Raw genomic sequence first — 12,839 nt, forward strand, 5'->3', positions numbered from 1 at the left:
TTAGCCGCTCTTTGTGCTGTCTTTCTCCCCAGGCAGGACTTTCTCCCAGGATCAGGTCCCTCCCAAGGCACACTGGAACACTCTTCCTGAGGATGGAGGATGCCTGGGCCATGTTCCTACCACCAGGTCTTTCTTCTGATTTTCCCTTCTCCCACCCCATCTCATTCCAACTGAAAGCTCTGACCCTGTGGCTACTTCCCTGGGTGACCCTGGGCAAATCGCCAAACTTCTCTGGACCCCGTTGCCTTATTAAAGACAGTAAGGACACAGGTCCTAAAAGGGTGCAGCACCACTGTAGAAAGTATCAGATCCCAGAAAAGAAGCAGATCCTACCCCCAGGACAACATGAGGAGGGTCAGGACCTAGAGGCACAGGAGCTCCCTGGGGGCTCCCCATGGCTCCAAAGGGTCTAGTCCGGCCAGTGACTACAAGAACAGAATCCACACCAGCAGCTGGTCACAGAGGGCTGGCCACGTATTCAGCACTGAGCTGGCCCTTCCCGCGGAATATATGTCCTCAAAACAGCCCTGTGGGTGGGCCTGGTTAGGGCCATTTCCCTTTCCGGGGTGGGAACGCCGAGACTGAGAGACGACGGAAACTTGTGGAGTCAGTAAGGGGTCAGGGGGAGGGTTAACACCAGCTTTGGGGTGTGCGGGGTTCCCTGCTGGAGAGAAGCAGTCCAGGCTTAGAGATCAGAAATACACAGGCAGCAGCCGCTGTTGCTATTGGCAGTCACTGGTTAAATGGCCTTTGGGGCTGGGGGCGGGGGGCCCTGTTGACCTCGGGGTTGCCTTGAAGGAGAACCTCACGCCCTATTTGCAGGAAGACCCGGGCCTCACTGTCTGACTGTCCCTGTGACACATGGCTCATCTGAGTCCAGACCTGCACGCAGGTGGCAACACACTGGAGATACTATCACTTAAAATCACAAGCCTACAGGAATAACCACCAGCATTTTCTCCCCAGTGGGAGCTGGGACAAGCCATTCCCTTCTTTTCAGTGTTACACAGGCTGCCCGCCGGCCTGGGGAGCCACATGGCCCCTGCCCACGTGGGGCCACACAGGTCCTACCTGGCTGCCTCCTCAGGTGGCCCCTTCCCTGCTGTTTCCTAAGGAGGGGGCAGGGGGTCTCCCCTGTCCTCCTGTCAGATCGCTCCAACTGCCCCCTTTGGGAAATTCCCTATTGTTGGTGACATTGTTTAAGTTGGGTGTTTTGCTCCGTTCCAGCTCTGTCATCGCAGATAATTGTGTCACCTGACTCATGTTCCTGTGTGAGTCAGTCCTTTGTGCCCCTGGGGTGCTGTGGAGGGAGGGCCCTGGATGCAGGAAGTTGGTGCTTGAATCCTGTCCTCTTCCTCCCCTGTCCCCTTTCCCAACATCCTTCTCCAGAAAGATTGTCTTCCCGATGTGCCGGTTGTGCCTCTGTCTGCTTGCCCCGTGTCCCCATCTCCAGGGCCACCCCCAGTACCAGGAGCCTCCGAGGGCAGTGGGCCATGGCAGAGAAGCCACTAACCTGCTAGGAATTTGAAAAATGTTCCCATGTTTCAAGGGGCGCCCTGCTGGGGCTCTGCCTCCCGGGAGTAGCACTGACTCCCTCTGGGGCTTGGCTTGGAGCCAAAGAACAGAGTGGTGACCTGTGGCTACCAGGAGTCCCTGGCGGGATCTAGCTGTCTGGTGGACGGGCGGCGCTGCCCTGCCTGTGCCAGCAGATCCAGGGTGTTCTCTGAGCCCCTGCAGCAATCTGAGTCAACCCCTCCACAGCCTACCTAAAGCCCCCAGGAGTGAGGCCCACCACCAGGGACTAAGAGCCACTTGTACTCTTGTCATTTGTTGTTGGTTTTGGGGACAGGGCTGAGACCAAAGTCTGTGTTCAGAGCGCTCTGCCTGAAACCTGGTGTCACCAGAATTTTCTAGGATGCTTTGGGCTCCAGGGCTGTGAGAAAGGGAGAGAGTGTTTTAGGGTGGGGTGGATGGAGTCAGGTTATTGGAGGAGGTGTGCAGAGGCCTGCACATAAGAGGCTGCCCTGTGCCCAGAGTCCCTGTGGTCCCCCAGTGAAATCACCAAGCCAGGCTCAGCTTGGCAGGCTATAGGGTAAACAGTGCTCTGGGGGGTGCTAGCAGATGGGCCTAGTCCTGGGGGGCAGCGTGAGGCTGACCCTGGTCCTGGGGCACATAGGTGGCCCCAAGATGGGTATTGGTACCACAGAGCTCAGCCCATTGGCAGTGATGTCCGAGTGGGGCAGGTCCAGGATGGCTGCAGACAGGTGCCAGGAGCTGGCTTCAGTGCAAAAACAGTTAAAGTCCGAGGACAGAAAGAACTGGGCTGCAGGGAGCCCATGCCCTCCTGCCATAGTGACAGGCAGTATGTGCAGGGGGGAAGGAGGCACCTTCTGCCAAGAAGGGACCTGACCTGGCCTGGCCAGCTGGAGCTGACCCAGGTCTCCCTGCCCCCTCCGTTTCCTGCAGGCAGAACTCTTCCAGGGTTGGCGATTCAGCACAGGTGTGCCCCAGATTAGTGTCCAGCGCCACCCTGGCCTCGTGGAGAGACAGTCAGGTGTCAGCAGAGCTGCTGAGCCAGGGCAGGGGCGGACACTGACCCCGTGCACACAGCTGGCCAAGAGAAGGCTGTGTGCCCTGGCCGGTCCTCCTGCCAGCAGCGTCCACCTGTCTGGGCACCGGTACCACCTTTCTGGGCACTGGTACCCCTCCTACAATTGTTCTCAAGATGTGCTCCTGCCTTTTGGCTGGAGACTGGGGTGGGGGTTGAATATCAGGACGGCAGAGAGTTTCCTGCCCTTATGACCTGGCAGGAGCTTCAGGACCTTGCTGCCTCAGTTTTCTCATTTGCAACACAAGGAAATAGTATCGCCTCATCGGGTGCCATGAAGATGAAATGAGAGAATTTTAAGATCGCTCAGCAAAGGGCCTGGCACATGGTAAGCGCTCAGCCAAACCGAGGTATCACAGCTCTTCTCCAAACGCAGGCAGGAGGGAACTCCTTTGCCCTGCTGTGAGACTGAGGAGTTGGAGCTTCTGTATCGGGGTGGGGAGGCTGGTCTGACCTCTCTCCTCCCACCTGCTCTGGGCAGAGGCTGGTCCTGGTCATGGGACTCAGGGAGCCCTGTGGTGCAGGGCTGGCTCAGTGGCACCTGGAAATACCACGTCAGGGCACCAGCAAGGGTCCCCTTATCCCCTAAGAGGCCGGGGGCACAGACGTCTCCACCTGACTCACTCCCCGCTGCTGGTCCCCAGAATTTTCCACCCCAGGAAATGTCTCCCCTGCCTGCAGCTTCAGCCAAAGCCCAGGAGGCATGCTTGGCTCCTGCCCATCCTTCCTGACCCCAGCGCCCCCAGCACAATCCAACCAGCAAGGCTCAGCCCTTCCTCCAAAACCAACCCCAAATTCCCTTCTCTGTATGTCCTGCTAGTGCCCGACCCAGGTCACCTTCACCCCTCCCCACACTAGGGTCCCACATGGCCCCCGCAGGCGTCTCCATCCCACCCCTGTCCGCCTCCATCATCCACCAGCCCCAGAGCTAGGGGTCGACCTGGTCCTGCCTTAGACTCTTGGCTGTGCCACCCGACCTTCCTGAGCCAGCCTGCCTCTCCCCACCCCTTCTCTCTCCCTCTCTCTCTCTCTCCATACATATATCGCTCCCTCTCTCCCCTCTCTCTCTCTCCCCGCTCTCTCTCTCCCCTCTCTGTCTCCCCTCTCTGTCTCTGTCCCCATCCCCTGGCCTCATGCTCCTCCCATCCTCACTGAAGTTTCCTCCCAGATTCTTCTGACCTTCCCAGCTTGTTCCTGGCTGGGACCTGCGCTCCAGCTGTCCCTGTGTCTGGCTTGCTCTGTCCCTGACATCACCTGGTCATTAGGTCTCAGAGAGGCCCCTGACTACCAAGCCTGAAGCATAGCCTGGGCCCGACACTTGTTCTGTTCTCTGGTGAGCACTCATGTGATCATGATTTCCTGTTTGGGGACTAATGGTCCCCCCAACCTCCAAGACGGTAGGCTTCATGAGCTCACAGCCACCCACGTCCCCAGTACCTGGATGGTGCAGACCACACGCTCACTGAAGTCCCTGAAGGGAAGCAAAGGGATGGGCGAGGGCCCCTCCCCATGGACACAGAAGCGCGGGGGGTATCAGGCAGGGTTTGCCAGCACATGCCTGTGCCTGGCTCTCTGCCAGATGCATCAGCCGCCCTCAAAGGACTTCAGATCTGGTTACGGCAGCTCCCCCACCCCACCTCACCCATACTAACACTGTGTAGTCAAGCGGCATGTGGTGGGCTGTGGATGGCTAGGAAGCAGGAGGCCCTCGGGCTGGGCTTGGAGCTGGAACAGTCAGAGGCGATGCTTCCTTTAAACCCAGAGCCACCGGAGGACCCAGGTGTTCCATCCCTGGTATACACCCAAGAGAAACGAAAACGTATGTTCAAACAACTAGCTGCACACGCGTATTCACTGCAGCGTCATTCACCACAGCCAAAAACGGGAAAGGACACACTGCAGTCTGTCCACACAATGGAATCCCGTTCAGCCATAACAAGGAAGGCGTTTCTGACACATGCCGCACCGCGGATGAACCCTGAAGACGGCACACTCAGAGACAGAAGCCACACAAAGGCCTCGCGTGGTATGATTCTATTCATGTGACATGTCTGGAGCAGAGCCATCCAGGGAAGGAAAGCAGAGGACTGTCCCCCAGGGGCTGGCGGAGGCAGAAACGAGTGACTCTGGCGGGTCAAAGTTCTTCTAGGTGAAGAGACATTCTGGACTGGATTATGATGGTTGCCCAACTCTGTGAATACACTAAAAACCTCTGAATTGTACACCCTAAAGGAGTGAATGGCATATGAATTGTTATCTTAATAAAGCTGCTTTTTAAAAAAAATAATGTTTTTTGGCTGGGTGCAGTGGCTCACGCCTGTAATCCCAGCACTTTGGGAGCCCGAGGCAGGTGGATCACCTCAGGTTAGGAGTTCGAGACCAGCCTGGGCAGCATGGTGAAACCCCGTCTTCACTAAAAATACAAAACTAGCCAGCTGTGGTGGTGGGCGCCTGTAATCCCAGCTGCTCAGGAGGCTGAGGCGGGAGAATCGCTTGAACCCAGTAGTGAGAGGTTGCAGTGAGCCCAGATTGTGCCTCTGCACTCCAGCCTGGGTGACAGAGCGAGACTCCACCTTAAAAAAAAAAAAAAAAATGGAGTGTTTCTTCAGCTGCTGCACCAGCCAGGCATGTTCTCAGCATTCCACGTGCATTGATTCACCCAACACACAACAGCTCTCTGAGGGAGGAGTGACCACTGCCCCTCTTGTACGGAAGGGAATCTGAGGCAGGGAGAGATGACTTGCCTAAGGAGTCAGGACTGGTAAGGGGTGGAGCAGGGTTTACAGCCAGCTCCCTGTGGCTCTAGGGCCTGCACACTCAGCCACTCCATCTGCTGTGGCTCCTAGCGAACCCATGATGACATCAGCCTTGGCCTTCTCCAAACTCCAGGGTGGTGGTGCCAGCTCCACTTTGCCTGGAGGGTTGGTGGGTGACACTGGGCACACTGAGCCTTGTGTTCCTCCAGGGACCAGAGGAAGCCCAGCCCACTTCTCTGCCCCTTCCTGGCGCAGCCCACCATGCCCCCGAGGCTGCCACCCGGTTCAGGCTGTGTACACGCGCCACAGCCTGGTTCTGTCCCACCTGCCTGGCTCTGCCCAGATCTTTCAAAGCTCTGAGGCCTCCAACGATTCCAATGGGGGGGTAATGCAGCTCGACGGGTACCTTATACTGTAAATACAGATATAAGTATTACAATTGAGTTTAATATTTAATACAATCGGGTTAATACGCATTCCAAACTCCATAAATAATCATTAGCTGAGGTTCTAATTGTGCTGGTGGGATCCAACTTCATGACTAATTTAAAGACCAGAAGATATTCCCATACTCAGCTCCCTGAAACACCATAAATTAACCCGCAGCCCAATCTCTGCTATTACAGCCGACACGGTATGTTTGCCAAGGATGGCCTGGCCACTACGGGCCTCTGCCCAAACCTCCCCAGGTTCACCGCCTGGACAGGCAGGGGTAGCATGTGGTGTGCTGGGCCTTGAAAACTCCACCGGGCCAAGGGTCAGATCACTGTTGCGGGTGGAGGCTTGGAAGGAGGGTTGGCTGGAGCGTGGGGGCTCACGGTGGGAAGCGAGTGGCTTGTAAGGGGAAGCAGAGGATGGGGCAAGCCAGAGGGTTCAGAGACAGCATGTGCAAACACAGAGCCCGGGCACATCCCCTTAGCCCCCCACAGTCCTGCACGTTGGGCAGGGGACTCACAGGCAATGGGAGGCTGCCTCTGCAGAGCTCTGGGAGGGAATCCAGAGTTGCCACCCAAGCAAAATCCCAAGAGCTTTACAGGCAGGAGGGCAGGGGCAGTTATCTCAGCCTGACTGGAGACTTCTGTGTGATATGAGGAAAAAGCCTGGAAAGTGTGGCTCACCCTGCGAATGTCCACAAAATGCCAACATTTCAGGGGTGTGTGGTGACAACGAGGGGCCACATCTGGAATTGAGATGGTTCCAGGAAGGCTGGGATGCTGGCTCGTGGCAGCCATGGGGGGTTTCGGGGGTCCAGTCCTGGGAGTGGCAGCACCAGAACTCCACACCCCTGCTCCCCAGGCCTGATGGAGCTCCCTGGCCTGTGGCTCCAGGCTGCCTGCAGTAACAGCATCACGGGAAAGAGGGCCTCTGCCCCCCTCCTCAGAATAGCTGAGGACCCTGGCTCCTGGTACCCAGAAAAGGGACCCCTGATGCCAGCTCCTGGCATCACCCTGCCTGATGGGGTGGCTCAGGCGCCTGCCACATGGCACCTGTTCCCAGAGTGGAGGGGGTTGAATCTAGAACCTTGCTGGCCTTGCCTCTTGGTGGGCGCCCCCTGCCCAGCTGCCTCCCACTGGGAAGTGGCCCGTCCAGTGGGGTGGGGAACCAGGCAGCATGCAGACCCTCGCCCAGCCTGTGTGCTGTGGGTGTGGCCTGTGGTGCTGGCCGGGCCTGTGCCCAGTCTTGCCGTGGAGATCTGCCCTGCCAGCAGCAGCCCGCACAGCTTGTGTCTCTGCCTGGTGTCCAGGTGCAGCCTCACACGAAAGGCACCCCTGACTTAAGCCCTGAACCTGTGCAGGACGAAGATGCATCCACATGCATAGGGCAGCGGCCCATGGTCAGCTTAGTGGAATAGCCAGGGCACATGATACCAGAACGAGAAGGGACTTAGCAGTCTCCTGGCCCAGCCCCTCCAGTGACAGATGAGGAAATGCAAGCCGTGGGAGGAGAGGCAGGGGAGTGATGCCAGCAGCCAGTTCTGGTGGAGCACTGCCATGGGGCCAGCTGCCTCTGCCTCTGTCATCCCACCTACATCTCCACATGCTCCTCTCACAACTTTTCAGAGCACATGTCAGTTATGCGCCCATTTTACAGAGGAGGAAATTGAGGCTCAGAGAGCTTCAGTCCTCCAATTATTAGTGGCAGAGCTGGGGCTAAAATTCTGGCTTAGAACCACACTGTGATAGGAGGAGGAGAAGAAAAGAGGGCAGGGGAGGGGTGGCAACAGGGTGAGGTGGGCATGGGCAGTGTTCATGGCATCTTAGGAACAGCCAGAAGAAGAAGATACAGAATTGGATTAGCAGGATGTGTCTCTGCTTCTCTAGGTTGGAAATTTTTGGGACATGGGTCTTGGCACACAGTAGGTGCTCAATATTTACTGACAGGGTCCCATAGCACTCAGGACATTCCCTCCTCCAGCGCTTGCATTCTGGGACCTCTAATGGCCCAGTTCACTGTTGTCATTTTTCTAGACCTTGATGCTGAGATTCCTGTGGGTGGAAGGAGCAACCCTCACTGCCCTCACGGTGCAGCATGGCATGGCCCAGCACGGTACGGCACCGTCACAGCACAGCATGGCATGGCCTGGCACGGTATGGCACTGTCACGGTACAGCGTGGTATGGCATGGCCCGGCACAGTACGGCACCGTCACGGCGGGCTGTGGGCATGTGGCAGATGCTGGGTGACCAAATAGAGTGAAGGCATGACCCAAGTCCAAATAACCTACGTGCGTTCGTGCCGGCCAGTTGCTTCTGGCCACCCTGTCCTGTCCAGCTAGCGCTGCTAGCATTTGCTCAGTAAATGCAAACTCACTGCAGACAGGCCTCAGCTCCCCACAGCCAGCGAGGCACCACCACGGCAGACAGCTCGGCCCTGCAGGCTTGTGGTTGCAGATGTAAACCTCACTCCTTGGGAGCTCTGGGCTCCACTGCCCACCCCAGGGGGAGGTTTTCAGGAAAGGGGATGCAGGTTCGCGTTTGTCACTGAGAGGCTGGAAAAAAAGGACCCTGTTGTCTAGGGAGGAACAACTGGAAGGTCTTAACTCCAGGCACTAGAGAGGTCAGGCATAGTCCAAGAGGCACCGTGTGTGTGTGTGTGTGTGTGTGTGCCTGGTCTGTGTGTGCCTGGTGAGTGTGTGTGTGCTTCTCAGAACAATTCTAGAATGGGTGGGTAGTCCAGAAGAAAAAAATCATGTCACCATTAAGAACGTCACCACACCCGTACGGGAAGAGCAAAGCAGTAGCTAGAGTTGTAGACAGAAGGCATAGCATACCCATGTGTATGTGTACACACTCACACACACCACACACACTCACACATATGCACATGCACACACACTCACACACCACACACGCTCACACACATGCACACATACTCACCACACACATACATGCACATGCACACACACTCTCACACACCACACACACTCACACACCACACACACTCTCACACACCACACACACATGAACACACACTCACCACACACACTCACACACGCACGCATGCACACACACACCATGCACATGCACACACACCACACACCACACACACACATGAATGCACACTTATACACACCACACACACATGCAAACACACTTTTACACACCACACACGCACACATGCACACACACACACCACACATACACCTCCCACACATGGGAGGTGTTCTAAGGAACCCGTCAGTAAGACAAAAAAAACCATGTGAGTCCTGTGGGGCTGTGCGAGTGGACTCTGGAGAAGACACACAGAGGGTCTGGGCACAGGACACACACACGCTGGAGTGCAAGGCCCACCGGTCAAGGCCGCGATGCCTTCCTGTGATGCCTCCCACACTGGAGGAGCTCAAGCTGTTCCATGGGGGGGCCTCACCCCTGCCTTGAGCAACTGGGAATGACTTCAGAGTGAGTTCAGGTTCCATAACACCTTTGAGGGGAACATGCTGGTTCAGGAGGGTGTTCCTTTTAGAGAGTGAATTTAGATGAAAGTCGTTATGTTTTGGTCACAGTCGTGTAGACGGGCTTTGGGGCGCACGGCAGGCGGGGTTGGCATGGTGCATGTGCGCTTCCTCGTATCAAAGCCGAGCAGAATGAACCGAAGCATCCGGACTTGTGTCTGCTTTGCCAGGGGCCTGTGCAGCACATCATCCTGAGACCAGGAAACAGCTTCCAGGCAGGCTGTCCCATTGCGGGACGGGGGGTCTCCTACAGACATGTGGGGCACAGCTCTGCCGCCCATCACGTATTACTTAGAACATTCCGGGCAGAACCTCCCATCAATCAGGAGTATAGGAGAAGAGGCAGTGAAGCGAGCACGTGGGTGAGGACAGGGGCTGCTGAAAGATGATCCCCTGTCACCTCCAGACCACATCTATCACCCCCACTGGCAGGTGGCAGTGACAGATTTCACAAGTGCTTCTGAGCCAGACATAGCTGGGTTCCAGCCCCAGCATGGACCAGCTGCGTGGCCTTAGGAGCTTTGCGTGTCTTCCAACCTGAGCTGCTTTATTTGTAAAATGGGAATAGCCTTGTGGAGTTGAGGGAAGGATTCGGATAATGATGGCATTATCCAGGTGCCTTGGGCTGGGAGGAGCCGCAGGCTTGTGGGTTAGCTTGGATGTATGTGGTTAGCTTAGAGAGGACTATCCAGACGCCTTAGGCCTGGAAAAAGCCGCGGGTTTGTGGGTTAGTTTGGAGGTATGGGGTTAGCTTAGAGAAGACCATCCAGGTGCCTCAGGCCGAGGAGCTGCAGGCTTGTGGCGTTAGCTTGGGTTGACTCTCCTGCCCTTTAGATATTTTATCAGCACTCATGTCTCTGCACCACTAGCCCGTTCTGCTCAGTGATCAAATGAATTGGAGGAGCTGGCTGGAATTCACACCCGATGGGGTATGCGTTTAACTGCCTTCCTCAAGGGCTTTTCACACATCAAAAGGTGTTAAAATCAATAAGTAGCCTCAGGGTTTTTTTAAAAGTAAATATATGCATAATCTTGCACTTGGTCAAGCTCACCCATCCTGGCACTGGGTGCTCAGGAGTCCCAATGAAGGGAGCCGTCATCAGGGAAACCAACAAGCCATTAGGCTGCAAACAGACGTACGAACAGGTGCAGCCCGTTAATTTCATCATCGTTGATCGGGTCCGTGGACTTTGCTGAGACAAATTTATCTGGAAAGAAAACACTGAGGGGGCAGGGGACGGCAGGAGAGTGACATGAATTCAGAGGTTGTCGGCTGGGATTGCAGTTTTATTTGCTTTTTGAAATAGTGCTGACCAAAGGCCCTGAAGCTTATTACGAATCCAGGTAGTTCTGGAGGGGGCTTGGCAGCACCACAGGACGGGCATGGGGAGCTATGGGTGGGGAGGTGGTGGAAGGAGACTTTCCCACAAACGAATCCACGAGAAGGTTGATTGAGAACACGGCCACGAAAGCGGGGGGAACGGAAGGGGTGCAAAGAGAAGAGGGAACCTCGCCCTGTAGACTGAATAAAGTACAGGAAAACTTCCATGTCAAAATGTTTTTCCCCTAAGGGATTCGCTGATGCATTTCCTTTTTAGAAAAGGGTTCTTTTCTGCTCTCGGGAGCTTAATTTCATTCAGAATGAAAAATGACGAGAGTGAATTGGACCAGCAGTTTGTACCCAGCCTGAACTGCTGGCTCAATGCGCTTCATGTTTATTTAGCTGGAAGCCTGGTTGGGAAGTCGTTACCTTCGCCAATGCAAAGAGAGGAGGGGTGTGGGGTGGGCGAGGAGGGGTGTGGGGTGGGCGAGGAGGGCCACTGCGTGGGTGTGCAGGTGCAGGGCCAGCTGCTGACTCAGAAGGGGTCCTGGAGGAGTACATAAGAGGCACTGTACAGGGGAGGCCACCTCTGCCCCGCATCTGCCTGGACCCCAGGTAGCTGTCTGTGTTCTCTGGGCATCAGGGGCCTCAGCCCACCTCTCCCAAACCCAGCACAAGCAACACAACATCAGTCTGAAGTATGAGGGTAGCCACGGGCTGGGCCAGTTCCTGGCCTGACAGAGGTTGCAGAAAGAGGCCTGTCTACTGGACACCCACAAAGCCAGACTGACCCTCAGCTCTGCCTGGTGCCTGCAAGCAGCACCATCTTTGAAGTGGTTCAGGTTTAAGCCATCCAGTCAGTGGTTCTCATTGTGTTTTAGCTCATGTGAGGAACAGAACCAAATTGGAAAGGGAGGAAGCCACCAGCATCACAGGCACACAATCTGGGTGATTTTGTTTTCAAAGCAGGCCTTGAAAGTTTTCATTTTCAGGAAAGAAATCAAGGCGGGGGCGGGAAGAAAATGCTTGCTAAAGCCATCGATATTTTGTCACACGGAACAGGAGCAGCCACTGTTAGTAGGTTTTGCTTTCTTTGTGGTTTTGTGTTCATAGCTTCTAGAATAAATGAGGGAGATGGAAGTCTCCCTGTGCTAAGGTAATATTCCTATTTTTTCTTTCTTTTCTTTTTTTGAGATGGAGTCTCGCTCTGTCACCCAGGCTGGAGTGCAGTGGTGTGATCTTGGCTCACTGCAACCTCTGCCTCTTGGGTTCAAGCAATTCTCCTGCCTCAGCCTCTTGAGTAGCTGGGATTATAGGCATGCGCCACCACGCCCAGCTAATTTTTGTATTTTTAGTAGAGACGAGGTTTCACCATGTTGACCAGACTGGTCTCGAACTCCTGACCTCAAGTAATGTGCCTGCCTAGGCCTCCCAAAATGCTGGGATTGCAGGTGTGAGCTACCGTGTGTGAATTCGGTCTGGATTTAGAAGTACTCAGAATCACGGTGAGACTTGTTGTGTGTGCTTGTGAGAGGTCCTTAGAGACCTGGTGAGAGGATGCCCCGGGCAGCCCAGGACCTGCCTTTCCAGACCCTCCGGTTGGCAACACTCCTCCCGATGTCAGACCCAAATCCTTGCCCATCATGCAGAGTGGTCAGTGGCCGTGGCAGCTCCAGCTATCCTGTTTCTTTGTGCTTCGTTGGATCCATCTCCTAGAACTCTATGACTGCTTCGAAACCAACTAATTTCCCTTTGTTTGAGACATCATATCATTTGCCTATTTCAGTACTTATAAATGGAAATGCCTTCTCCAGGCCAGTTGATTCTTTTTTTTTTTTTGAGACGGAGTCTCGCTCTGTTGCCCAGGCTGGAGTGCAGTGGCTGGATCTTAGCTCACTGCAAGCTCCGCCTCCCGGGTTCACGCCACTCTCCTGCCTCAGCCTCCCGAGTAGCTGGGACGACAGGCACCCACCACCTCGCCCAGATAGTTTTTTTGTATTTTTTAGTAGAGACGGGGTTTCACCGTGTTAGCCAGGATGGTCTCGATCTCCTGACCTCGTGATCCGCCCATCTCGGTCTCCCAAAGTGCTAGGATTACAGGCTTGAGCCACCGCGCCCGGCCCAGGCCAGTTGATTCTTATCTGGACCATGTTTCTGTGGGCATCGGCACGAGCGGACAGTCCATTTCAAATGCAGGGTTCCT

The 12,839-nt window shown here is 55.4% G+C and overlaps 1 protein-coding gene and 1 long non-coding RNA gene across 40 annotated transcripts in view; one reads left to right on the forward strand and one right to left on the reverse strand.

Annotated features, from left to right (window-relative positions):
- The window catches only part of RBFOX3 (RNA binding fox-1 homolog 3), a 523,127-nt gene that overhangs the window by 180,990 nt on the left and 329,298 nt on the right, over positions 1–12,839 (reverse strand).
- On the forward strand, positions 885–4,892 carry LOC144336036 (uncharacterized). The gene is made up of 2 exons (XR_013407430.1): positions 885–2,936; positions 3,777–4,892. It is a non-coding gene; the product is annotated as an uncharacterized LOC144336036 (long non-coding RNA).

This window comes from Macaca mulatta, chromosome 16, assembly GCF_049350105.2.
Source record: "Macaca mulatta isolate MMU2019108-1 chromosome 16, T2T-MMU8v2.0, whole genome shotgun sequence".
Taxonomy (NCBI): Eukaryota; Metazoa; Chordata; class Mammalia; order Primates; family Cercopithecidae; genus Macaca; species Macaca mulatta.